This window comes from Chiloscyllium plagiosum, chromosome 35, assembly GCF_004010195.1.
Source record: "Chiloscyllium plagiosum isolate BGI_BamShark_2017 chromosome 35, ASM401019v2, whole genome shotgun sequence".
Taxonomy (NCBI): domain Eukaryota; kingdom Metazoa; phylum Chordata; class Chondrichthyes; order Orectolobiformes; family Hemiscylliidae; genus Chiloscyllium; species Chiloscyllium plagiosum.
The window spans coordinates 28,089,947-28,101,469 of record NC_057744.1 but is presented as its reverse complement, the minus strand read 5'-3'; the positions used below and the strand labels follow the sequence as shown (position 1 = coordinate 28,101,469).

Here is an 11,523-nt window from a genome sequence, read left to right as displayed (position 1 = left end):
TCAATGTCCCGCTGCAGCCTACAACAGCCCTCTATACTGTCAACGACATCTCCAACCTTTGTGTCATCTGCAAACTTGCTGACCCATCCTTCAATTCCCTTCATCTAAGTCATTAATAAAAATTACAAACAGTGGAGGCCCAAGGACAGAGCCCTGTGGAACACCACTTACCACTGACTTCCAGGCAGAATATTTTCCTTCTACTACCATCTCTGTCTTCTGTTGGCCAGACAATTCTGTATCCAGACAACTAAGTTCCCCTTTATCCATTCCTCCTGACCTTCTGAATGAGCCTACCATGGGGAACCTTATCAAATGCCTTGCTGAAGTCCATATACACCACATCCACAGCTCGACCCTCATCAACTCTTCTAGCCACATCCTCAAAGAACTCGATAAGGTTTGTGAGGCATGACCTGCCCCTCACAAAGCCATGTTGATTGCATTTAATCAAGCTATGCTCTTCCAGGTGGTCATAAATCCTATCCCTCAGAATCCTTTCTAACACCTTGCAGACGACAGACGTGAGACTTACTGGTCTGTAATTGCTGGGGATTTCCCTATTTCTTTTCTTGAAGAGAGGAATTACATTTGCCTCTCCAGTCCTCTATAATTATATAACTAAAGAAAGAAGACATTGGATACACTTAACTGTATTGGAAAACATAGTATAATAATAGATTATTTAATTACCAAATAGTAACTGGTCCAATTTAGTAACATCCCATAGAGACACCCTTGGCAAAGGCCAAATTCAGTAAAATAGATTATCTCACAAGCAATTCGCTAGTCCGAGAGGAAATAAATCAAGAGAAAACTTGAAGAGAGAATTGCTGGGAGAGACATACTGCAGCTTCCAAACCAAGCTTCAAGAAACCAGCAACAACTGCTAGTTAAACATTAAAACTAAATTCCTGATACTGGGGGAGATTGACCCCATCCATTTATGCTGCTTCTGTTGTTCCACGTTTTTAAAAAAAAAAGACAAGGCCTCAAGCTGTTTACTTTATTGACTTTGAGGCAAACTGCTTGTCATCTCTATTGCAACCTTTCTTCTTAAAAAAAAGACAGGACAAATACACCTCTTAGAGCTTTAGCATCATCACTCACACATACAAAACAAAGTGTGAGATAGAGGCTGTATAGAGTTGGAATAGTTGTTTTACTTTGCACTGACAGATTACAGCAGATACAGTGAACAGAAGGAACAGATCTGAATTGAGGTTCAGCTGGAGAGCAAACAAATGCTGGGGGATCTGAGTAAAGTTGAAATTCCTTGCAAGTAGGAGAAAAAATTTAAAAGATATGGTGCACTTGCAGAGAAATTAAAAATGAAGCAGATGACTCACAGCCCAGGGTGAGTATTACTTCTGCTGCAGTTGGCACCAATGAAGCACAGTTAGAATAAGGGAAATCAAGAACTCAGAAGTAATTTTTAAAAAGCACTTGCAGTGGGAATGTTGCAAAGCCACAATTAAAGTGATATAAGGCAATTTGAAAGCACAAAAGGTCTAATGAATTTGTGGGCGGCACGGTGGCACGGTGGTTACCACTGCTGCCTCACAGTGCCAGAGACCCGGGTTCAATTCCTGCCTCAGGCGACTGACTGTGTGGAGTTTCCACGTTCTCCCCGTGTCTGCGTGAGTTTCCTCCGGATGCTCCGGTTTCCTCCCACAGTCCAAAGATGTGCAGGTCAGGTGAATTGGCCATGCTAAAATTGCCCGTAGTGTTAGGTAAGGGGTAAATGTAGGGGTATGGTGTGGGTTGCGCTTCGGCGGGTCGGTGTGGACTTGTTGGGCCGAAGGGCCTGTTTTCACACTGTAAGTAATCTAATCGAATGAAGTAAGTTAGGAGATCATTTAGATCTTAGAAAGAAGCAAGAAATCAATATTTAAATAATTTTAAAGTCAGGAAGAACTTAAGTTTGCAGAAAACATGGTCATCTGGGGGGAGAAAAGACATAACGCAAGGAGCTTATTATCATAAACAATCTGAGTTATTGAGAGAAATACATTAAAGGAATGAGATTCTTTTCATAAAGGGGGATTTGATCAGAGTATCTATTCAGAGAATGGAATTATCTTTGAAGATGCAAACAGTAGGATAATTTCAACAAAGCCATTAAAGAGAATGAGCATAATTTATTTGGTTGTAAAAAAAAAAGACTTGGTTGTAAAAAAAAGAACAGGATAATCAATTTTACTTTCACAAGATGGAATCCTTCATTTGACCACCTAAGCATCTGTAAATATCTCAGCGCAGCAGCATTGTCTTACTGAAATACTTCAAAGTAAGGATATTAATAAACATTGGGATTCAGAAAAATTAAAAGACTTCAAACCAAGGAAACCAAATAATCACATTAAGTCTAAATGGCAGCAGAAATAATATTATCAGGAGGTCTTACATTGAGATAGGGGTCAAATGAAATATAAAACTGGACATCTTGGAGAAATTAATTCTTAAGATACTGAATTGTTTCCAAACTAGAACAAAATCAAAAGTGAAACAGATAAATATGCTGTTGTATTCAATTATAACTATAGCTGATAATGATCAACAAGGTGTAAAAGAAGCAAAAGGGATGTTGATGAAGTTTTTCAAGCTTTTGACAATTAGTTCAATCTTCAAACAAATACAATTTCTGAAAGAGTAAAATGTAACATAAGAATTCTGCATCGAGGAGAATCCATAGAAAATGTTATTAATGATCATGACAACTAGAGAAAAAAAAGTTACAATGGAGGCTTGAAATCAGAATTCACAAGACACAGAATTGTTGTTAGAATTACTGATGAATCTTTGTTAGGTTTATTGTCATCCAAATGGATTTGACTTTGGAGAAAGCCACCTGGTGAAGGAGCAGCGCTTCGAATGCTACTGTTTCCAAACAAATCTGTTGGACTATAACCTGGTGTTATTTGATTTTTAATTCAGATGCAACACAGATCAAGAAGAATGGATAAACTGGAGCATGGGAGATCAGCAGAACACATTCAGTTTTTAAGGTACAAAAATTCTAAAGACACATTGAAGCCAGTTTCACATGTTGGGAAGTGGAAGGCCTTTAAAAATGAGATAATGAGAATTCAGAGAAAACATGTCACTGTTAGTGTGAATGGAAAGGCAGATAGATGTAGGAAATGCTGGATGACTAGAGAAATTGAGGCTCTGTTCAAGAACAAGAAGGTGTCATATATCATCTATAGACTGCAGGGATTCGAATGAATCCCTAGAGGAGTATAAAGGCAGTAGGAGTGTACTTAAGAGGGAAATCAGGATGGCAAAAAGGTGACAAGAGATATCTTTGGCAACTCGAGTTAAAGAGAATCCAAAGAGATTCTGCAACTACATTAAAGGCAAAGAGTAACTAAGGAGAGAATAGACCCTTTTAAAGATCAACATGACCAACTTTATGTGGAATCACAGGAGATGGGTGAGATCCTAAATAAATATTTTATGTCAATATTTAATGTGGAGAAGGATGTAGAAGCTAGGGTACTTGAGGAAATAAATAGTGATGTTTTGAAAAGAATTCATATTATAGAAGAGCAGATGCTGGACGTCTTAAAACACATAAAGATAGATAAATCCCCGGTACCTGATCTGGTGTTCCCCAGAACTTTGTGAGAAGCTAAGGGCTAGCTGCATTTCTGATAATGTGCAGATTGTTGCTACAGAACAGCAAAAAAAATGAATAACTGCTCATACAAAAACATTTACGAGTGTAAGGACAATTCCTTTTAATTGTTATTTTTGAAACTGTGATTAAAAATGAAAAAGAACAGTTTTACAAGTAGTGATTGAAAGAATGACTCTATGTTTTGAAAGCAAGTAACTTGACCCCATGTTAAGAATCATGCAAATAACTGAAGAAGCAGTAATTGAATTTTGAGTAACAGACAATTTCGAGCCAAGGGGGTCGACAGATACAGTTTTTATTGGTAACAAGAGCTTTACTGCATTTTAGACTCATGACCAGTTATCAATGATAAAGGCATATTGCCTACCAATAGCTAGTTTTGATTAACTGAGCAACTTAAATGCAGGAACAAGTTACAGGAAGAGAGGGGAGTTCAGTTCTTCAATCGCTCAGAAATGGTCTCTCTGCCTAATGCAGTGAAAACCCACTGTAAATCTAAAGTAAATCAGTTTAACTCTGCTGCACAAGTTGTTCTAAGTTGTGACTTTGTGTTCTTTTTAAAATTCTTCACTTTTGTGAAGCCTCAAATAGCGGGCCATGATTTCCTGCTCACAATCGCAGAGAGTCATAATGTTTGGGTGGGGGGGTGGGGGGTTCATCTGAGATTTGATCTGAAACAGGCTGCAAGGATTTGGGTATAGTATTGGAATAAGACAGATGTAGGAAAATACCAGTTCAGTTCTGCAATTAAGTCATGGCAGTGGAAATGGCAAATGATTTCCTGCAAGTGGCAGAGTTGTCACTAGTAATCTTATAGGAAATTTCAAAACCCAAGTTGATTGAATTGGTCGGTAAACTGGAGGTAGTATTGTCTGGCAGGGCTAAAATGCAGGAATAATTGATGTCCTTGCAGTTGGAAATACAAAACAGCTGATATACCTTAGATAGTGAAATGTTGGAATCAGGTGATACTCACTTACAATAAAGCAGCTTCAGCATGAGGAGAGAATCAGGGATGGAATTCCAAAGGGAAGAGACTGATAGAAAGGGGAAATTATTACAGAAATGAACGGAAATGAGAAAACTACAATCAGGATACCAAAAGGAACATGAATTTAAGTTTAAACTGTCACAGTTGAGACAGAAGGTGTCACATGCTGGTGAAGGTTCTGGTGGAACCAGAATTTCTGCCATAATTTGAAGTGTAAGTTTTCACAATCCATCAAAGTTTGAGTAACAAGATCTGGAGGCACTCTTCACATAATGTGAGAGAACGGCAAAACAAATTTAATGGACAAAAGAGGACTGGACATTACTTATATTGGGTAAATTAATAGAAAAAGCAGAGAAATCTTTATTTCACTGTCAGAGGAGATATCTTGAGGTTATGATGCAGTGAATAAGGCTATATTAGCTACATTTGAATTAAAGTATAGGTTCCAGAACTTAAGTGGTATGGGAAAATCTCTATTGAAACCAAAAGGTTTAAGCAAAGTCATTTTGACAGACGGGTAAGAGCATTTGAAGGTGAAATCACGTATGAATCTCTTCAAGAGATTACTCTTTTGGAGGAATTTGCAAACTTACTAAGGAAGTCCAGAACAAGACATAGATTTAGGGTGAGGGGGGAAAGATATAAAAGAAACTTTTTCATGCAGAGGGTGGTACGTGTGTGGAATGAGCTGCCAGAGGAAGTGGTGGAGGCAAGTACAATTGCAACATTTAAAAGGCATCTGGATGGGTATATGAATAGGAAGGGTTTGGAGGGATATGGGCCGGGTGCTGGCAGGTGGGACTAAATTGGGTTGGGATATCTGGTTGGCAAGGACGGGTTGGACCAAAGGGTCTGTTTCCATGCTGTACATCTCTGTGACTCTATAACTCATCATGATGACCAAGAAGTTGCAACTGTTAGACAGGTGACAGTAATGGCTTTTGAATCCATAAAACTAAACCTTTATTCCATGGAACATATTTGTTCAGTATGCTGGAGTTGAAAGGGGAACCTTGCTGGGGTTTGTAAGAATCAGTTGATAAAGAAAACTCAGATGGAAAAGGCAACAGATCCAATTGTAGTTTAACAAGACCTGCTGTGAACGGTACTCAGGGTAACTAAGAAATTATCCATTGATGGAGTTAATTTACTTCTGGGGAATGATGTGCAGTATGAAAATCTTAGCTTCACCTATAAGCACAAAAAGTCCAGTTGAGGCTAAAGAGATGGAACAGTTGCAGGAACAGATATGGGGTATTTTTTGTCACGTGCGATGACCAAAGCCATCGCTATTCAATGTCCATCGTCAGAGGTCACAGAAAAACTGCAAATGGATGTTAGTGCGGCTAAAACTCTATTTAAGAATGAGCATGGTTCATAAGAGATCGTTAGCATGACTTAATTGAGGCTTAGGAAACAGATCCAGAGTAAATAAGTTTGCACAGACAGCTCACACACTGAAACTCAGGCTAAAGAGGTTCCAGTATGTTATGTGAAAAGCAGAGTTCTGATGAGGAAGTGGATGCATCGTTAAAACCTGCAGATAAAGAATGTATGATTATTAATCAAATAGTAGCCTTGCCCTGATATAGGAAGGAGATATTGCAAGTATAAACAATTAAGTTCATAGAGGAATGCAGAAAATGCAAGCATCAATAAAGTTATTTTACCTGACCAGCATTTCATAAATCTACCTGATACACCTTTGACCAAGATGACATTGGTGAGAAATTGCCATTCAACATTTATCATTTTGACATTTTATCAAAAGGAAAATACTGCCCTCCATTGTGTATTTAGGTCTTCACATAAGGTGTTAAAGTTGAAAATGAAATGAGAGGCTTATTTGATATTCCATTGTGCTGTAGATCTACAGGTGTACATTAACTCCCCTCTCCTGTTAATAAATCAGTAGATAATCAGATGACCCAATGAAGTAACAAAATGTTAGCTCTTCTAATGAGTTAATAGTGAATGGATGTTTAATAAATATGTGAATAAGACAGTGAATTATGCTGTGATTGACCACAGTGGTCAAGTGCTAATAACTTCCGAGAAGGTTGGAACATGTGCAACACAGAGCATGGTGTTCTGTCGCTATGCTGTCATGTACAGCCTCTTAATAAGTGGAGGTGAAAGGTAATCTGGAAGTTTAGCCTGAGATTGCATGAAGATCCAAAGAGTATAAGTTTGAAGTGCTGGCATTCTGGGGCAAGATAGAATCACATATGCAAAGATTGTCCAGCAAGGGCCAGCTAATACATTTGGCCACACGTATCAACTTCAAAAAGCAAAATCATCTCTGAAAAGCAATTTAACCAGATCACTTCCAGAATCCAACAAACTAAAAAGAAGGTATGGAAGTTACACAGTTTCTTGGGTCAAGTGGATATTGCTAGCTCCATAGCAGACATTTCCTGACTTTTCAGTCCTTTATTGAGTGCATCAAGATCCCCTGACACTTCTCCAGGTCAGAATTCTTCACTTGCTACTACTCTGATGCTAGCTTGTGTAACTAAGAAGTTCCGCAGGTTTGTCTTCAAGATGTGGTGAAAGCTCGAATACTTTCAGCTTTACTGTGTGGTTACGATAATATTTCAAATGACAGCAAACAGAATGCGCCTGATTAGAGTATTGAAGCTTTAAGGCATCAGGAAATGCAGCACAGGCAGGAAATATTTTCAATAAAAACTAAACCATGAAAATAATATTTTACTTTTGTATTGAGACCAGAAAGTCCTTTATTTTTATCTAGTGTTCCAAGCATACTGTTAGAAGTGGCAGCAGTCAATGTTCATTTTCTTTTGGCGTCATCATTTTGTCCCAGTCTTATTGGCAGTACCTATGGCATTCCCAATTACAAATCTGCCGGTGTGACATTTGAAGAGATTTTTGATGATCCTTTGCAAACCTTGTGACATTGTTTTTGAAAATGGTCTGCAAATCTTCCTAATGACTCTCTCATCGTTTCAAACCAAACTAACAGTCGTAGCACAAGAACATCAAGATATCATTGTACTGCTATTGTAATTTGAATGTTAACCTTCCTCAGCTGTTCTTCAATGGTGTGAGGTAATGGGGAAGAAATAGAATTTGGGACAGACCAAAAATAAAACTGTTTGCTTGGGGCTGCACACTTTGTGAATGAAGTGCAACAATATGTTCTATTATGGTTTGCGAAAAAATGGCATATTATGTGGAATGTAGACAGAATTGACTTTGGATTCATCTTGAAGTCCTTGGTATGTGGCATATATTATGCATACTAATGTACTGTTACCTAATTAATCAATATTCAATTAAAATCAACAAATTTGACTGCGTAGCTCGCAGATTCTAATTCCTAGTAGAATTCTCTGATCATTATGCACACCATTTTCCTATCAGTGCTCCTTTGAGAAAAATAATTTCGAGTGAATTATAATTAAATTTAGTATCGTTTTAATTCTGTTTCTGAACTTTTTGGACATTGGTGCTAATCAAGTGTTGATAGCCACATTGAGGTGGTGGCCTCAGCTCTGCAGGGATACAATCAGAGAATGGGGAATTGAAATCATCCTCTGTCATAATAGTCATGAGTTTTGGCCTCTGCTAAATATTCAGCGGAAAAGGATACATGTTAATGAGGAACTCATTCATTAATACAGCTGTTTTGCTGCTGCAGAGGTCATTAACTGGGGAAATTGTAGAGACTATATCCTAAATACTTGCAGAACTCAGCAACTCCACCAACTCCACTTCAATCAGTGCTCAACGTTTAATTATATTCTGAAAATATCTGTTTCCTTTCTCTGCTTAGTTAAGCAATTGGCCCAAATTTCCACAGCTGGATTATTGTTTCTGAAGCGGGGAAAGGATTTGCGCATGGGGACCCTGTGGAGCATAGCAGGCTCCAAAACAACAGTCCAGGGAACTGAAGATGCTCCCAGACATTTCCTCTATGTTTGGAATCTCGAATCATGTACAATTAAAATCCTCCATAACCATGACACAATCTCTCAATTTACCTCCCACAGTACCCAGTAGACCTCCTCCAGACCCCTTAGATGTCTCAAACCCTCATCTGACACCCGTCTTCTGCTCTTTTGCCCCAGGAGCCAACACACCTTGCCATAGGATGCAACAATAATTCCCACCACACCAAGCAACACAGGCACACACCCACACAGATACACATACACACTCTGACCCACAGACACACAAACAAAATGTGTGTGAATGCGCATACACGTACCGATGCAAACACATGCAGTAAATCCACATAAACACACACTTGTACAGACACATGTGTGTACATAGACATGCACTGCACTTGTGCGCACACAGATACATGCATGCATACTTGCAGACACACAAATGTGCACTTACAACCAAGACATGTACAAACAGCTACACAAACGACATGTGCTAACACACAGACACTGCTAAATACATACATATATGCATAGACACACATGTATTACAAAGGCTCACATAGACACACAGGCACAAACCCATAGTCAGACACACATATTTTCATAGACTGCCATGAATCTCAACATCCCCCTCTCAAGAACTGAAACTTTCCCTTTACCCTCCTCTGTGATTGGACTGGACAGCCCCCTCACCTGACTCTGGACTATTCTCCTCTTGACCCCTCACTCCGCCTCCTATCCTGAGACTCAACACTCATTTTCTACCCCCTCTGGAACATGTTGTGTCCCCATTAAATGCAATATCTCTCATCCACACTGACCTACCCAAAACACTACACTACTTACTGGGTCCCCTATTTACCAATTTTTTATTCATTTGTGGAGTATGGGTGTTGCTGGCTGACCAGTATATATTGTCAGTTTCTAGTTGCCCTTGAGAAGGTGATAGTGTGCTGTCTTCTTGAACTGTTGCAGTCTACCTGTTGCGGGTTGACCCACAATGCCATTAGGAAGGGAATTCTAGGATTTTGACCCAACTGAGGATATAACGTGGTCATCAGCATGAGATTTCTTTGCCCATGATTAACCTGAAGCCACGAGACTGAGTTCCAGAGTCAATGTTGAGGACTCCCAGGGCAACTCCCTCCCAATGGTATCCCACTGTGCCGCCACCTCTGAGACAGGACATATCCAGGGATGGTGATAGTGATGCCTGGTCTGTAAATTATGATTCCGTGATTATGACTATGTCAGGCTGTTGCTTGACTAGTCTGTGAGGCACTTCTCCCAATTTTGGGACTAGCCCCCAGATCTTAATAAGGAGGAAACTGCAGAGTCGACAGGATTGTTTCTGCTGTTGACTTTTTAGGTTCCCAGGTGTGATGATGCTGCACCTTTAGCAAGGTTATGTTGTACTTGTACTTGTATTTTTTTCAGAAGGTTGCAAAAACAGAGATTCTGAAACGTCTGGGCTTGGATGGGTTTTAGGGCCAATTTGATTATAGCTAACAGATACTGCCTCAAGAAAAAGGCTGTGAAGTTTTTTTTAAAACAAAACACTTGTACAATGAAAGGGAAGTGGCCAGTTCTCCCACCTCAGCTTTTCTCTAGTTTCTGACAGTCTGGCTGTTCACTGAAAACAGTCAAGCAATTTTTAAGGTTGCTGGTCCCAAAAACAGCCACATGAAAGGAGCAGGTCCATGCTGATCCTCTCTCTGACATCTCTCTCCTGTAAGACCCTGTTTAATTTTAACTTTTGTACCAAGGGGTTTTTATGGGAATTATTGCAAATATTGGGACCAGCATCATTATGTTGGTATAATCTGTTGGGTTTTCGGACAGGTTAAGTTATTCTGTATTGTTTTCTTTCATTTGTGTTTCATTTGGTAATCCTGTAAATTAGTTCTGTTTTGTTTAAAACTAAGTGATTTGACCAGCTACTTTCTTGAAATGCTTTGAGTGTGTCTGGTCTGGTCCATAACAGATTTAATTGCCATGTGATCCATCCAATTTCATTCCTTTGAAACTTTGTGTGATTAGTGCAACTGAATGGCTTGCTCGCCCATTTCAAAGTGAAATTGTGAGTTAACCTCACTGCTGTGGGACTGAAGTCACATGTAGGCCAGACCAAGTGAGGATGGCAGATTTCCTTCCCTGAAGGGCACCAGTGAACCAGATGGGTTTTTCTGACAATCAACAACGGTTTCATGGTTAACAGTAGATGCTTAATTCAGATCCAGGTATTTTAATTCCACCATCTGCCATGGTAGGATTCAAAGCCAGGTCCCCAGAATATGAACTGAGTTTCTGGATTAATAGTCGAGCAATTATCCTGCTAAACCATCACCTGCCTCTTGCATCCTGGCACCCTAATTACCTGTCCTCTACATACTTTGTACCCTACTCACTGGTATTCTAACTGCTGGAGCATTACCACCGACAGGCACCATATCTCCTGCAAGTTCTATTTCCCAGCACTCTTCTCCTACCCTCTTGTCACTTTACCCACTTAATATCTATCCCAATCCAATTGTCTCCTTACCCCCGATACCTACCTCAGATTTACTTGCCACCTTCCTTACTTGGCATCTTACTCAACAAGTGGCCAATCCCCCTAGAATTCTACCATCCCCTAGCATCCTACCTCCTGGCACCCTGCCATCCTATCCACTTGACACGCTACCCAACCACCAGATGATTAATTTGGCTCTTTACCTATCTGTTACCTTACCCCAACCCACCTGGTACCCTACCCGCACAGCACCCTTAACTTTGACTGACCATATGTACATAAGACAAAAAGACCTCGGAATCCAAGTAGGCCATTCAACCCATCAAATCTGTTCCACCTCTCAATAAGACCATGGTTCATCCCATCATCCTCAGCTTCACTTTCCTGCCTCATCCCCATTACCCTTGATTTATTTACTTATTAAAAATATATCTACCTCAGTACTGAATATACTTAAAGA

The 11,523-nt window shown here is 39.6% G+C and overlaps 1 long non-coding RNA gene across 1 annotated transcript in view; it reads left to right on the top strand.

The window, feature by feature from the left end:
• LOC122540523 overlaps positions 1–11,523 on the top strand; it is a 58,293-nt gene that overhangs the window by 39,675 nt on the left and 7,095 nt on the right. Inside the window, exon 2 of the long non-coding RNA XR_006309342.1 lies at positions 2,938–3,008. This is a non-coding gene — a long non-coding RNA (uncharacterized LOC122540523). The remainder of the gene's footprint in view (positions 1–2,937; positions 3,009–11,523) is intronic.